Source organism: Culex quinquefasciatus, chromosome 3, assembly GCF_015732765.1.
Source record: "Culex quinquefasciatus strain JHB chromosome 3, VPISU_Cqui_1.0_pri_paternal, whole genome shotgun sequence".
Classification (NCBI taxonomy): Eukaryota; Metazoa; Arthropoda; class Insecta; order Diptera; family Culicidae; genus Culex; species Culex quinquefasciatus.
Genome location: NC_051863.1, coordinates 73,306,614 through 73,323,810, shown reverse-complemented (window position 1 = coordinate 73,323,810; position 17,197 = coordinate 73,306,614). Strand labels below are relative to the sequence as shown.

Genomic DNA, 17,197 nt, shown 5'->3' with positions numbered 1-17,197 from the left:
AAATTTCCGATCTTTTGATACCCATACATTTAGTTGACAAATTATTAATCTTTTTAACCATCACATTATCATCTGACCTCAAAATAAGTTCGAGTTATCTTGTGAGTTTTTATAAGACTAATAAAAATTTGAAAATATAATGAAAACGGTACATTTTAAAACCAAAACACACAAAAATATGTTAATTTAGTTAAAATCCATAATTAATAAAAGTGACTTACGGTTGAGCATAAACACAATCAATTACACTTTTCCGTAGTGATTTTTGTACTCAATGGACCTAGAAACATTTCCCAAAAGAGAATTCATTAAATCAATCATTTCAAAATAAAAAAAAAACATTGCGGTTTTCAGGAAAGAGGGTGCGCAATTTCAACAGTAAATTTCCAAAATTTCCAAAAAAAACCTTTATAACTTTTTTCCCTTATTTCTAATCACTTTGCGTGCTTCAGAGATTATGTTCCCTGCATTATTTCTTATAAGAAATTGTATGGTCTGAACAATAAATCATGTCCACGTGGACTCATAACAATACAAAATTGAAAAAAGAGAAATTTCGTCCAATAGGAAAAAAAGTTCAAAAACTTCAAACGATGATAACTTCCATTTTCCCGACGAAAGATTTTCGTTCACCCCGCAAATGAGGGGATGTTCCATACTTTAATATGTATTCAATAGTTTTCTTACCTATTTCTAAAAAAATGTTACCCCCCAAAAAAGACCCCGTATAAAATGTTCTCTGTGTTTCCTATACACTAAATCCCCCATGTGCGCTCTTTTTGGGGTGGCGCACACCAGGAGAGAGCGCAATTCGGGGGAGCGTTATTTCGGGGTTTGAGCGCAGTTCCTGGACGACCTATAACAATCCAACGTACCTCAGAGTATCCTTCGTGGTTCAGTGAAGCTACCTGAAGCTATACCGATGGTCAATGTATCCATATAGATCCCCGTTGATCTCTTTCGGGAGTTCTTGGATGACCCATAACAATCCAACGTACCCCAGAGTATCCATCGTGTTTTATTGAAGCTATCTGAAGCTATACCGATGGTTAGTACACCCATATAGACCCCCGATGATCAGGTAGATATCTAGGGCATGACTTCCGGGAGTTCTTGGATACCCAGATTTGTGGATAGACCTTTATCCGCGTTTTATAGATGACCCTTTATACAAATGTTTCATTTATTTATAATAAAGAACATTTCAAAAGAAAACCCCATTTTACGCCACAACCCCGCAATAACACTCCCCCGATTTGCGCCAATTAGAGCGTTATTTGGGGGGAGCGTTAATTCGGGGTTTGAGCGCAATTCGAGGGGTGCAAAACGTGGGAGGCGAAATCGGGGGGAGCGTATTTAGGGGATTTAGTGTAGGTTGCATGCATTAGTTTCGGCTGCAATTTTTTTAACTAACCCAGACATTTGTTCAGTTTTAGATTCTGAGTCAATATGTATACATGAAGTTGGGTCTTCAAGCTTTTAATAATAAGTTCATTTTTAGAGCAGGATTATAGCCTTACCTCAGTGAGGAAGGCAAAAAATAGCTTAAAAAAATACAAATTTTTCTCCCTAAACCGCCGTGCCATGCCCAAAAACAAGCTGGGCTATGTATGTGCAATAATTTGTTCAGGGGACATTAAACAAAAACTTGAAGCACAAGGCGACCAAATTTAAATGAATTTAGTATGTTTGTTACGCGCATTTCTGAAAAATACTCGAAAAAGTTACTTTTTTCACTCAAGCTCAGCGTAAACCGTTTTAAGGATTTTTTTTCTTGTATGGAAACATTGCTTCTGACATGAACCTAATCTATCATTCTAGGGGTGAGCACCGATGTTTTGATCATTAGTTTTGAATTTATCGTTGACGATTAGGGTTTTTTTGACGAAGAACTTCGTCTTAGGGCTCTATACAGGGTAGCAATCCAAAATTTCGCGAAGCGAAATGAAACCGAAAAATGAAACGCCTTCCCCAAGCAGAGGGGAAAATCACAGAAGCAGCGCGGCCGACGGTTTTGATATAAATATAAACGCCACTCCCTCCACAGCATTAGTTTAGTCGGTGGTCTACCACCGAAGCGAGAGGAGCTCAGCTCCTCTCGCAAGCGCCACCAGGTGGCGTCTTCAGGAACTAGCCTTCCCGCATCCCTACAAAACCATGGGAAATCTGAAGGCTGGCTTCAGTCGATGGTCTACCACCAAGCGCCACCAGGTGGCGTCTTCAGGACCTAGCCATGGGAAATCTGAAGGCTGGTTTCAGTCGGTGGTCTACCTGAAGTGGTTGGAGGCCCCGGGGGTGTTCCGAAAGGGGGACATTTGCGGAACCATAAGAGTAGGGGCAATATGGGTATCAAACTTTAGGGATTTTGATACTGGACATGAAATTTGACATTTTGGCAGTAGTGGCCACAACCTGCAGTGGCCGGAGGCCCTCGGGGATTTTCCGATAAGGGGACATTTGGGGAATCATAAGAGTTGGGGAAATAAGGGTACACGCAGAAAAAGGTTTTGTAGAATCAGCCTGTGCTAGGTTTGAATCAACAAAATTTTTGTTGAATATAATCAACGCCGATTTTGCGTTGAAACAAACCTTGATTTTTTCAATTCCACAAAAGTCTTTTGTTGTTTCGAAAAAGCTGCTTTGGAATTTAGCGTTGATTCTACAAAAATAATGATTTTCAAATCAACAAAACGTTTTGTTGATTCAAATATGCCTTAGTCTTCTGCGTGTATCAAACTTTTGGGATTTTGGTACTGGACATGAAATTTTACATTTTGGCAATAATGGCCACCACCTGGAGCGGCCGGCGGCCCCGGGGTTGTTCCGATAAGGGGACATTTGCGGAACCATAAGATTTGGGGTAATATGGGTATCAAGCTCTAGGGTTTTTGTGTTGTGTCTTTAACGCATGGTTCAGAGTGACTCTTTGTAATAAATTTTATTGTTTGCAAAATATTTCTTGAAAATTGTTCAATGCCAAAAATTTAACAGAGAATTGATGAAATCTGGAGTTTTTTTTAAAAGGTCCAATAAACCAAATTTCCAGTTTTTGCTTTTTTGGTGTTTTTGAAACCGCCTTGAGTCAGGGGTATTAAAAAAAAACACCCAAAAAGCAAAAACTGAAATTCTGGTTTATTGTACCTTTTCAAAAAAAAACTCCAGAAAAGATTTCATATCAACTGGCCCGAAAATTTTGCCATTGCAATTAGCTGAAAAAGCGTTTGAAAGTATTAATTGTTATCAAACGTCAAAATACCATGAGACCATCTTTGAGCAAAAATAAATAGATCTTACGAAATAAGTTATAGTGCTATAGTGACGGCCACTATACTCTCGGATATTTTTGGTGCAGAGATAATCTATTGATAGCTTTTTTATCACTCATTTGCAACACTGGAAATAACTATTTCGTGATTGATTTTGTGGCCAAGAAACGCAAAAATTAAAAACTCTAAAAATTTCATTTACTTTTGTGTCCGAAGTTCTTCGTCATGCAGACTTACCTTTTGACGGGTGCGACAACGGTTTGCTATGATACCAGTTTTTCTATGCGCACCATTTCTCGTCACGAAAAAAAAAAACCCCGACACAGCTCGGTAGTTTGATCGGTACACCGAAACCAAAGTTTGGTGTGACGGCGGTGTGGATCTGGTACACAAAACTGACATAGTTTCTGCGCCTACCACACGGGAGAAGTTTAGAACTCTTGATGTCTAGCAACAAGCCTGTTGAAGACTATAGTTCTTCTTGGTGTGGATGTCAAAGGCACTGCATTAGTATTTTAAAGGTTCTTGGTTCGAATCTCGAATTTTATTATTTTATTTTTTAAATGATTTTTATTTGTTTAGAATAATTTATTAGAAAAAGAATTTCGTTGTGTCATGAAATATAAACTTTGACTTCTCGTGCATATTATCCTGAAATAGGCATTTCCACTTAAACCTGCCCGCATAATATGGAACGTTTTCTCTATTCAACTACAAAAATCCATTCAATTTTTTAACTAGAGCGTCGCAGGTTCGAAGAAGGTTTTTTTTAATGCATATAAACACTATTTTGACAATAAACATTGAAAAAAAAAATTAAAAATATTTGAGTCAGGATTGAACCAGAAACCTCGTGGTTAAAAGACGGAGACAACAACCGCCAGGCCATCCCTAAAAAAAAAATTGGCTAATTTTAACGCGTAACAGTAATTTGTGATGATTTCGATATCTATCGGGATTGGTTTTCTGGTTATTTTCAAGAAAAAAGTGAATATTTATATCAATTTATACTGTACACATTAAAGCTTCCTTAGAACCGTAAACAAACAATCTGTCACGTTTGAAAATTGATTTAAGTCGCATAGAATAGCATAGTTTTTTAATGGTCGACGTTGAGTTGCACCTTAACCCGGTAATTTACTGATTTTGTTGTAAAACTGTTTTACAGTTCTTTTCGTGTAGCATTGAGTATTAACGAGAAAGAATATTTAAATAAATTGAACTATGTCTATTGAACCAAATTGGAACCGTCTAGCGAATGTATCGCCAAATGATCAGTAATTAAGCAAAGCATTGAAGCACAGAAACATAATCAAAAAGGTACTCAGCGATTTCATTACACCCAGACAACTGGAACAATTATCACGAAACGCACTTTCGATCCGTTTTCCAACATTTTTGTTCAAATTGCATCCATTCGTCGATTCGACGCATATCCGCTCCGAATGGCTTGCCGCTCCAGAGACGCAGAGGCTGCCCCATGTAAGCGTAACATCACTATCAATAACTAAATGGATCCGTAATCCAATCAGCTGGAAAATGTACCCCCAATAAAACCATGCAGCAGCGTCGGTTCCGGTATCGGAGCTGGGGACTCATTGGAGCACGAACACTGCCCGGTCCAATTGCCGTCAGTGATTTGTTCGAAAGCAATGAACATTGCACACACGGCCAGCCGGCACCACCAACCGGGAACGGAACGATACACGGAACTCATCACGTTGAACTAAACGGGACACGCTGTATACCATGGGACACAGTGGAAATTTTTGAATTTCAATTGTCTGAAAAATCTAAAACTAAAACACTTTTTTTAATAGAACGAAAGAACAGCAGAATAGCAGAAAGACAAAATGGCACAACAAAATCAGTGTAATTTTCCAACAGTCCCACCGACAATGAAAACTCGCTGTCACCATGATTTTGGCCATGCACATTTCATGAATGGATTTCGAAAATGTTTCGCATAGATGGGCAACCAGCCACCGGAATAAAGCAGCATTGCTGGGTACACCCTCAATGTCATCCCTCGGGGCAACCGGAATTGCCTACCTCTAAAACCTCAAAACAAGGACGCATGGGACGCAGCTCGTGTTGCCCAAGACACTTGCGTCAAGTAGAACCAACCTGGCAACGCGAGCAAGGTTGAGCAAACAGAAAGCACGCTAAATTACTGGCAACACGATCCATTGACACCTTATAAAAGAGGCTTCCCGCTCGTTGCTGCTGTTTGCTGGAAAAGGATCCCACGCTAACGACCTATGGTCTCCCGGATGTAGGTCAACAGCTTCTCGGTAGTGCTCGGACGGACGTTTATATGTGTTTTCTTTTTTTTTTTGTTAAAAGCTTGCTCCACCTGAATCGATGCAATCAACACGCGCGCGTTCCACACATGAACATTTAAATCAATTTGCCACTTTAGAGTGGTGGCTAGCAAGCTGAAGAGGTTCCACTCAAAGTTCAAAGATGCAATCATGGTTAATTAATTGACTCTTGAAAGGTACACTCGAACGAAGTTATGAGTAAGGTTTGCATTTCTCTCGCATGGGATGCGAAAAATACTAGTGTTTTTTTTAAAGAATTGTTTTGTGGTAAACTATTATCTACACTTAAATTGCATTTTTCACATTTCTAAAGTTTTTTAACCCTTACAGTCCGAACGTCTGATGCGAGATACCGAAAAACCTTAAAAATGCTGTATCTTTGGTCTCTTTCGGCCAAATAAGTTCGTTCACCCCTCAAAAGAACCGAACAAATCTCTAATTTCAGAATCTACAAAGAAATCCGGAATCGGTCACTTGGCCACCGAGATATTCCGGAACCTAGTGGGGTAGGTTTTTGTCCGGGTATGCAACCCAATCTACAAATCATGATTATTATAATAAATTCTTCAGAAAAACCATCCCAATTTGCTCAAAGACCTATTCTGAACATATTAGGCATATTCCTTTAATCCAGGAACTACACTCAAAGGAAAAATATATCTCAAAATCTGCAACATTGGATTTGCTGCAGAAAATGTCATATTTTAAAACATTTTTTGCAGCAAGCCCGTAGATCATTTTTGCCCGCATGTAAAAATTTCAGCGATCTGCAGTTCTCACCAACACATGTAATGCTGGCCCGTCCCCGAGCAACACTCCAAAGAGAAGCATATGTTGGTGCTCTTTCACTCAATTTTCATTAAGCGTCCATGGCGCGGTGGTAGCGTGTCGCATCAATAACCAAGAAGTTGATGGTTCAATCCTCGTTCTGTTAAGGGTTTTTTTTTTGTGAAATACAACCAAAAAGCCCTCGGTAATGTCGATAATTGTCGGTAACGGGCAAAAATGTCATACCCCTATATCGCAAAAAATGCATGAGGACAGATTTCATGCAGATTCTGATATACTTTCATGCCGCCATGCATCATAATCATGCGACTGCCAGTTGGGTGTACGGATATGAATTGGCCACCCTTCCGGAACCGACTACACAGGATCGAATGTAGAATTCTACATCAAGTCTAATATGGCTTCCGAAATGCCAAAAGACACTGTTTTTGGCTAAGGAAATTCAAATTTGACATCCTCAGTACGTTCAAGTGCCATTTGGCCACCCTGCCATCCACCCGGAATATCCGTAAAATGGTTCCGATGGACCATTTTCGGTCATTTCACAAGAACACTTTACGACATGTCAAACAACACTGATTTTGGCTTAGGAACTCAAATATGACATCCTCAGTACATTTTGGTGCCATTTGGACACCCAGCCATCAACCCGGAATATCCGTGAAATAGTTTCGATGGACCAATTTCGGTTATTTCACAAGTGTACTTTCCGACATGTCAAACAACACTGATTTAGGCTCAATTACGAAAATTTTGATACCCAGACATGTATAGTAGCGTGGCTCACGGATATATGAAAAAGACAAAAGTGTTCAATTTCGAACGCCTCGAACGGAATTTTGTAGCAATATGGCCCCAGAACATAACCTGAAATTTTGAGCGTATTTGGTTAAGGTTGAGCACTTCCACCATTGTCCTGAAGTTAGTATGGAACTTCTAAAAATTTACTATGGGAAATTTTCACTTTTAACCTCTTCATAGAGAAAGTTTCCCAAAACCCAATCAAAATTTCCTATTCTCAGGTTTCTTATAGTTTTTGATCCGGGGAACAACTTTGTAGAACATCGCAAAGCGCTAGTAATTGATCCCGAAAAGATACAGGATATTTTTTGGAGTACGTAAACAAAATTCAACGTTCTCTAAAAATTTTTCTGTATCTTTCCGGGATTAATTCCTAGCGCTTTGCGATGTTCTACAAAGTTGTTCCCCGGATCAAAACCTATGAGAAACCTTTATTCTGAAAAAAATCATACGGCATAGGAAAACTTTCTCGAAGAAGAGTTAAAAAGTTGAAAATAAATAAATTAAATTTATTGAAATTTCTTTATAACTTCAGATTAAGAGTGGAACAACTAAACATTAACAAAATGCGCTCAAAATTTCAGGCTAGCTTCTGCGGTTATAATGCTACAAAATTTCGGTCGAGGCGTTCGAAATTGAACACTTTTGTCTTTTTCATATATCCGTGAGCCACGCCATTTGGCCACCCTGCCATCCACCCGGAATATCCGTAAAATGGTTCCGATGGACCATTTTCGGTCATTTCACAAGAACACTTTACGACATGTCATACAACACTGATTTTGGCTTAGGAACTCAAATATGACATCCTCAGTACATTTTGGTGCCATTTGGCCACCCTGCCATCAACCCGGAATATCCGTAACATGGTTCCGAAGGACCAATTTCGATAATTTCACAAGTGTACTTTCCGACATGTCAAACAACACTGATTTTGGCTAAGGAAATTCAAATTTGATATCCTCAGTACGTTCTGGTGCCATTTGGCCACCCTGCCATCAACCCGGAATATCCGTGAAATAGTTCCGATGGACCAATTACGGTTATTTCACAAGTGTACTTTCCGACATGTCAAACAACACTGATTTAGGCTCAATTACGAAAATTTTGATACCCAGACATGTATAGGTCATCGCTGAAATTTTTAAGTTATCGCATTTTTAATGAAAAAAGTTGATTTTTTGCCGATTTCCTAATTTTCCTGTTTCTGCGCGTGGCGCGTCGAAAAACTCAGTTTTTATTTTCAAAAAATCATATCTTGGAAACGTACGGTTCGACATCGCCAATTTTATGATAACGTATTTTCCATCGAAAAAACACTATTTTTTTAATTCTCCCATTTTCCGTTACTTGACTGTAAAAATATTAGGAACATGTAAATTTCAGCGGAAATTCAAAAAAAAATAATATAAAAATTGAAATAACAAGCCATGGTTTCAACATTTGAATGAAAAAAGTGTTTTAAAGTGCATTTTACACCTGCCCAGTTGTTTTGCAATCATTAGTTAACAAAATATCCAAGTATTGAAGAGATTTTTTTTCGCCGAAAAAATAAAACTTTTTGGGGTGCTGTACATTGGAATTCCACAAAAATTGAATATATTTTTGATCGATCCCAGACAAGCTAAATATGATTTTAAACACAGGAAAATACATTTTTTATTGCTTTCAGTTGGTTAGACTTCTATTTCCTTTAAAATTTTGAAGTTTTTTGAGAAAAAAATTTTGGCCCCCTGATTTTTCGAACCGATTTTGAAGGAAGGGGGGGGCGGCGTCAAAAACTTTGAAAAATATTTGCAACGGCCCAACGGAAAAGGGGAGAATTTTTAAAATTTGTTCAGTGTTTTTTTTTTTCGTTTTTTAGTATTTCTGAGTACGCTATTAAATCGGGCGTTTAATTTTACATACAAGCTCCTTTGACACCAAATTTCTACCTCATCACCGTTTCAGGCTGCAATTTTTTGAAAAACAACTCTGTACTGTGAGTTGGCGGAGAATTACCCATTTAAGTAACATAAAAAATTGCTGTAAATCAACAAAACTTAAATTTAATATTGACCTACATAAATAAATCCTTTCGTAATAATTCCCATGAAAACATGATTTTGTTAAACAAGTATTTCCCTGAGCAATCAACATAATCTCGACTTGTTTAATCGGTGGTCAATAAATATTCCTAGGTAAACACTGTTTATCAAACACCACGTACTTCATCATTATTGGATACAACCAAACGCCACGCCAGCCCATCGATAACGCAGCATAATTTATTCATTTCGTAATATGGTCGCGCGTTTAAAACCTCTCACTCTCTAACGTGGAATTTCCAACTGCAATTGCAATTTAATTTCCACAATGATAGAGTGGTCACCGAGCAAAGTGGGCCCTCGACGGCCGAGCAATTATTGCTCCAGTTATTTGGTTTGTGTCCCCTTAATTTATGTTTTTGCAGTGCAGCCACCAGCATTCCCAGTGTATGTGAGTGTGATTTCCATCGAAAAAGGATGTCCACTTATCGCTTCAGTAAACTCGCAAAATCGCATTGCACTTGAAACGATTTCACAGCCAAATCCCCTTTCCCCTCCCCTTCTGAAGTGGCCACTTAAATTGAGCTCTCTCGCTCTGATCGATAACCGTTGCGGCGTCCAGAATTTGACCATATTTCAACGTGCCCCACCCGATTGAAAATGTGTGTACTTGTGTGTTGAGTTAGTGTACGTGTGGCACCACGGCGGCTAAAGAGCGCATTAAACGCCTATAAATCGATTACTCTCTCGACGGTTCAACTTCATGTACGTACATTTTGAACACCGTTGCGTTGGCCGGCCTGTTCGATGAAGTGTAAGTCACACACGAGAACCAACCGCTCACTCAGCAAAGCAATGGAAGCGCTGGCGAAGTAAGGCCAGCCGGCGGAGCTTGGGTGCCGTCCAGGAGACGTCCCCGACTGGTTGTTCGTCGTCCTTCTTGGGTCTGAGGTTTGGAGGCCGTTAAATGGGGCGAATCAGAAAGATAGTTGCAAGTAGTTTCATCAACTTTTTTCTATTTTACAAATGCATGGAAATAAATTTAAAAATGATTTTTTTTTAACAATGTGTTAGCCGGCTTATGTACCGACATGGATCCACAAATTCGCAAAAAAAAATTAAAGCAATTTGGAATATTCAAAAAGTATTTATTAGAGTGGGTACGGATTATGAAAAGTTCTCAGATTAAGTTCTGGTGTGGTTCCCCTTGTAGGGCATACCCATAGGGACTCTCACGCCAAATTTCAGCTCATTTGGTTGAAAACTGGCTTGTCTCAAGCTGATTCAAGTCTACATGGAAATTACTATGGGAAATTTTGAATTTTCGTTCATTCGCTCCTACAGGCCTGGGGAAAACATGTAGAAACTTCTAGGATGGCCAGAAATGAGCGGAATCGTCTGGAGAACAACTTTCCCTAAGAGACCAGGTCGATTCGTTCAACCCCCATCGAGCTCAACGGCAATACAACCGGGGTTTTCGGAACCAACGGTTTCCCCAGATGAAGTTGACTTTATAGCTGTCGGCCACCATTGCTAGTACCAACCACTAGTGTCTTCCTTTTATCTACAAGGACTTCGCCGCCCTGGGCTCCTAAGTGTATGAAAGTATGGCACGGAGCGACGGCGCCGAATACCCATATTTACACAAAGAATTTTAGAGCGCCCGCCGCGGGATTCGAACCGGCGACCTCTGGATTGTGAGTCCAGTGCGCGGTCCGATTGATCCACACGGGCGGGACAGAAAAGCATTAAATTTTCCTTAGCATGCTATGAATGCTTGATGAACACCGCGACGCCACATGTCAAACAGCTACCACGTTGACTAGCATTGCCTATAAAAAATACTTTTTATTACTTTTTGAACTATAGAATTATCATTTATGATGATCCTGATACTATTAAGCTGTATTCTAAACCTCCAAATAGGAAAAAAAAAAACTGTTATGGTGCAAATTTTACAATCACGTGGTAGCTGTTTGACATGTGGCGTCGCGGTGTTCATCAAGCATTCATAGCATGCTAAGGAAAATGTGATGCTTTTCTGGGGAAAACCGTTGATTTCGAAAACCCCGGATGTATTGCCGTTGAGCTCGATGGGGGTTGAACGAATCGACCTGGTCTCTTAGGGAAAGTTGTTCTCCAGACGATTCCGCTCATTTCTGGCCATCCTAGAAGTTTCTACATGTTTTCCCCAGGCCTGTAGGAGCGAATGGACGAAAATTCAAAATTTCCCATAGTAATTTCCATGTAAACTTGAACCAGCTTGAGACAAGCCAGTTTTCAACCAAATGAGCTGAAATTTGGCGTGAGAGTCCCTATGGGTATGCCCTACAAGGGGAACCACACCAGAACTTAATCTGAGAACTTTTCATAATCCGTACCCACCCTACTATTTATACTAATAAGTTTTTTTTAAAGAAAATCCTACATGGATGATTTTGCTTGTTTCATGTGACTTTGCCAAACCAATTATTTTGTTCAGCTTTGGTTGTTATTAGAGCTACTGATTTTTGCAGTTTAACTGCTTAACTTTTTAAAAAGTCGTATGAAAAATTAAAATGGCATTTTGACCGTTTTTTGGGCCAAAGAGCTTATGTCTGAAAATATTTTTATCGGATCCCTCGGAAAATTTCACATAACATATTAACAAATTGGAGATGTCAAACCGTTCGGTTTCGAGATATTTGTTGCAAAAAGGACGAAAATTTTTATTTTTCGAAACACCCTTGCACGATGTAGGCCAAAAAAAATACGGGTCTAAATATTTTGGCCAAGGAACTTTTTTTTCGGGTTCGGAGCCCAATCGGAGAATTTTTTTTCGGTTTAGGCTCTTTTCAAATGGAATTGTTGTATAAATGGTTGAGAATTACCGAGAAAGTGGCTCAGGAACTCGATTATTAACTAAGAATCAACTCAAGAAAAAATAATGCCTAATAGCCACACAAATCACAGATTTTTTCTTAAAATAATTTGTTTAGAAAAATCGAATGTTCAAAACTTCACAGATATTTTAATTCAAAAGCTGCTCAGGTTCAAGAGAATTCATATTGTTATAAATATTCAAATATCAAAATTTTCACGAACTTACTTAATTTTTTGTGTTAAAAAATTAAGTACGGCTCATCTAATCTAATCTAATCTAATCAGACCCTAGCGCAGCCAATCTTTCGAAGGGATCCTGAAGAGTGCCTTAGGTTAGATGACGACTAGCACTCTTCTTGTCATTTATTAACATTTGTAGTGCGTCATTGCATCGGAATGCATTGAAACATCACAAGCGTTAAAGCGGCCAGGCCTACTGCGTAAAGCCGTATCGCAAAGATGACTCGTAATTGGGTTGAGTTTGAGCACTGAGTGTTCGAACAACAACACAATTCTGAATCGACAGGGGAGGAAGAAGCGTGGGGACACACTACCATACACTTCGAGATTTTTTGGATGTATTTGTTGGGAACATCATGCTAAGAAGATTTGGACTCCGGGACCCTCTGGGATGGGACATTGTATTTCCACGAATACCCTGGACACTATTTGCCGTGGTTATAGCGCCACAACTCGCTCTCTGTAACAGTATTCCTAATTCCTGTCCAAGCTTACCAAGTCGTCATGGCCTAGTGGTTAGCATTTTTGCTTACCAATCCAAAGGATGGGGGTTCGAACCCAGTCTCGAGCGACTTTGATTTTTCGTTCATATTTATCATTTCTAATTTCTGTGTTCTAAACTTTCTCGTTGGGAGCAGATGGGCATCGAACCCAGAACCATTCGCCTACGAAGCGAACCGTAACCAGTCAGCCACGGCCGCTACTTGTGTTAAAAAATTAAGTACGGCTCATATTAAAAAACTAAAACAAAAAAACTCATATTTCGAACAATGAGAAAATTAAAAAAAAAATGATCTTACAAAAAGGTAACAATGGTTAATAACCTGGTAATGTCCAGTGAAAATAAAAAAAACTCTAAAAAAATATTTAAAAACTTGTTTGTTATAAGAGAAATGCTTGTAACAATAAAAAAAAAAAAAAAACATAAACAGAACTAAAATTCATAACAGTCCACGGAACGGGGGAAAAACGGAATCGGTTTCGTCAATGGATCCATAGTCGCATATCGTTCTTTTTGCGACAAGACTTCGCCTCCCGGGTCTCCTAAGTGTGAAGGTATGGCACGGGGAGAGGGCATCGAACACCTATATTTACTAGGGTGGGTACGTTTTTCAAAAAGTTCTCGGATCAAGTTTTAGTATGGTTCCCCTTGTAGGGCATGCCCATAGGGACTTTCATGCCAAATATCAGCTCATTTGGCTGTAAACTGGCTGCGCGCATCAGGGTTAAAGTTTAAATGGGAATTACTATGGGAAAATTGGAAATTTTGTTCAAACGCTCCTACAGGTCTGGGAACATAACGCGCCAACTTCTGGTACGGTCAGGCATATGGGGAATGGTCTGGAGAACACTTTTCCCGAAGAGAGCATATGGATTCGTTGTCCCTAGACCTGACGCATCGGCAAACAATCCGATGTCTCCGGAATCAACGGTTTTCCCTGAAAAAGCATCAAATTTTCCTTAGCATGCTATGAAAGCTTGATGAACACTGCGACGCCATACGTCAGACAGCTACCACGTGGGTGAGAAACGGCTGGAATATTCAATTGCAAACCTTCTTTTAACTAGAAAATGATCATTCGAGCAATCCTGATATAATTTAGTCGAATTCAGAATCTTTGCATAGCAAATTTGTATTTTTTTTTGCAAATATTTCAACCACGTAATAGCTGCCTGACGTATGGCGTCGCGGTGTTCATCAAGCTTTCATAGCATGCTAAGGAAAATTTGATGCTTTTTGGGGGAAAACTGTTGATTTCGGAGACATCGGATTGTTTGCCGATGCGCCAGGTCTAGGGACAACGAATCCATATGCTCTCTTCGGGAAAAGTGTTCTCCAGACAATTCCCCATATGCCTGACCGTACCAGAAGTTGGCGCGTTATGTTCCAGACCTGTAGGAGCGTTTGAACAAAATTTCCAATTTTCCCATAGTAATTTCCATTTAAACTTTAACCCTGATGCGCGCAGCCAGTTTACAGCCAAATGAGCTGATATTTGGCATGAAAGTCCCCATGGGCATGCCCTACAAGGGAAACCATACTAAAACTTGATCCGAGAACTTTTTGAAAAACGTACCCACCCTAATATTTACACTTAGAATTTGTTTGCGTCCGCCTCGGGATTCGAACTGGTGACCTCTGGATTGTGAGTCTAGTGCGCGGTCCGATTGATCCACACAGGCAGACATAACAGTCCACTCCACTCTCGTATCTCTAACACTGTATCAGTTATGTTCTTATTTTTTTATATCAGATTGAAAGTTGTTATTAGGTGACAATTGCTTTCACAAGCAGACAAGTAGGTACATTAAATTAATTTTTGTCATGCTCGGAAAGAACTCATTTAAAGTTTTATTTTTAAATTTATTTTTTTGCAGATAATATTTGATGTGTTGAATTTATTTCATTCTAAGCTTTCTTCAAACGACGGTACCCGCTAATGGCATTTTCCCAGTAGCAGCGACAGAACCGTTCCAATGAACCAAAAAGTGTTTCCCGCTATTGGTTCGAAAAGCCTTAAGACTCCCTCCCAAGCCCTGTCGAAGGGGGGTCCTCACAATAAACAAACGCAACGAACTGTGCTACAGCAGAGTCCCTCCACACACATGCACACACACACAGTTGAACAAACTGTCGTCAATAAATTTTCAGCCTGCTCGATATTTATTGGAGTCTGGAAAATTTTCGCATAAATTTCTCAGGATTCTTTTTTTTTCGCCTCGGCAGAGAGCTTTCCGGGTTCCCACTCCGGCTTGACTGGGGGCGATTTTCAGCTGGGGTCCGATCCCCTTTTATGCCAATTGCCCGGCGTGTTTGCTTTGGAAGTGTCTTGAGATGGGGGGGCTGGAGAGAGTTACTCGGCCAGATCGGCGACCGTCTTCTATATTAGAGAGATTGGTGTTCTCGAGTGAAACCATGAATCACTGGCGATAGTTACATGGTTGAATCTCCATGAGTTCTTCCATGGGGGTTTGGGCAAGTTCAACAATCTGTTCTCTCAATAGGAATTGATAGATATTGTATTTTTCACTCTAGGACTGTTATGAATCTTATGAATCATATGAATCTTATGAATCTTATGAATCTTATGAATCTTATGAATCTTATAAATCTTATGAATCTTATGAATCTTGTGAATCTTATGAATCTTATGAATCTTATGAATCTTATGAATCTTATAAATCTTATGAATCTTATGAATCTTATGAATCTTATGAATCTTATGAATCTTATAAATCTTATGAATCTTATAAATCTTATGAATCTTATGAATCTTATGAATCTTATGAATCTTATGAATCTTATGAATCTTATGAATCTTATGAATCTTATGAATCTTGTGAATCTTATGAATCTTATGAATCTTATGAATCTTATGAATCTTATGAATCTTATGAATCTTATGAATCTTATGAATCTTATGAATCTTATGAATCTTATGAATCTTATGAATCTTATGAATCTTATGAATCTTATGAATCTTATGAATCTTATGAATCTTATGAATCTTATGAATCTTATGAATCTTATGAATCTTATGAATCTTATGAATCTTATGAATCTTATGAATCTTATGAATCTTATGAATCTCAAGACTATTCTATATGATTCTGTTTAATCTTATAAATCTCTTGAATCTAATAAATATTTTTTTAAACCAGTTTGATTTTACGAACCTTATGATTTATTTCATTTTGATTCTAGATAATCTAAAAAAATCCAGCAAAGCTTACGAAATCAAGTATCAAGTATTGACCGTCAATTCCACAAACTCCCACTGTCACTCGTGTCACAATCAAAGCCAGTCGACCAAGGACAACTCCGGTTGAACGGTTTCCTGGTATAGATTCTTCTTTTTCCTAGACCATAGTTCCGGTGAATGTAGAGTAAGTCCCTCTCCGTACGGCGGCCTTGTAGCTGTCAAAACGAACCAAGATCCTTTTCCCCCCCTCTCACGTACATGTGCGTGTGCGTGTGTGTGTGTCTTTGGCCAGAAGGACCCTTCTGCCGAGTACTCTCGGGTTCTGCCGACAGTCTCCGGCAGACTGCAAATAAATTCACCAAGAGAAACTCGCCCTCTAATCGGTGGCCCGGAAAATGTTTACCAGAACCTGTGCTACTGCTGTGCTGGACATGACAACGGGCAGCGCCAGCGGGGATGCGTCGTTGCGTTGCGGTTTTTGGGCTGTGGACTTGTTTGTGGGGGAAACTCTTCGGCACTCTTGTGTAGCGGTGGACGACGGTGCAATTGAATCACGGACGGACAGGTCGTGGTCGGTTGCATCGAGTGAAATGTGAACTGAATTGATTTCGTTGAATCACGTCCAGTTTGGAAAAGCTCACCGAGTGATTTTCGAAGTGGGGAGGGGGGCTTTGCATAAAGAACTCGCAACTATTGTACGCTGATGGTAGACGTTTGCGGTTGGCATTGTTGGTTCTGCTGACGATTTGATCCAGTCTTTAAACGGAGTCGGAATCACTAAATCTCCAGAAGCGAACAACTTGCTTAAAGTTTTTCCTGTTTTCATGCCCTCGATACTCATCCAACAATTACCCTTCTCAAAACACCGATCGAATGACTAATTTTCCCGCCCATTGCCATCAAGCCAATCGATGCCCGGGGCAAATTCTCCCAAAAAGTGTCCTCCCTTCCCAGAAAGCACATTGGCCCAACGTAATTACGGCAGGCCGCCAGAAAATCGGCCACCAAAAGCACCGCAGCATCTCAACCATAAATTTCCATTTATTCCACCTGGCCTCCAGGTCAGGATTTGCGTAAAATTTAATATCTGCCATTGTTGAAGGAGGGGTCGTAGATATCGTTTTCCCCATTCCCGATTGTGCTTTCTCCTTCGTTTTTTCATTCACGACATTCTCTCTCTTTGT

General features: G+C 39.5%; 1 protein-coding gene across 9 annotated transcripts in view; it reads left to right on the top strand.

The window, feature by feature from the left end:
- LOC6048354 (zwei Ig domain protein zig-8) overlaps positions 1-17,197 on the top strand; it is a 628,146-nt gene that overhangs the window by 551,894 nt on the left and 59,055 nt on the right. The gene's annotated exons all lie outside the window — the stretch shown is intronic.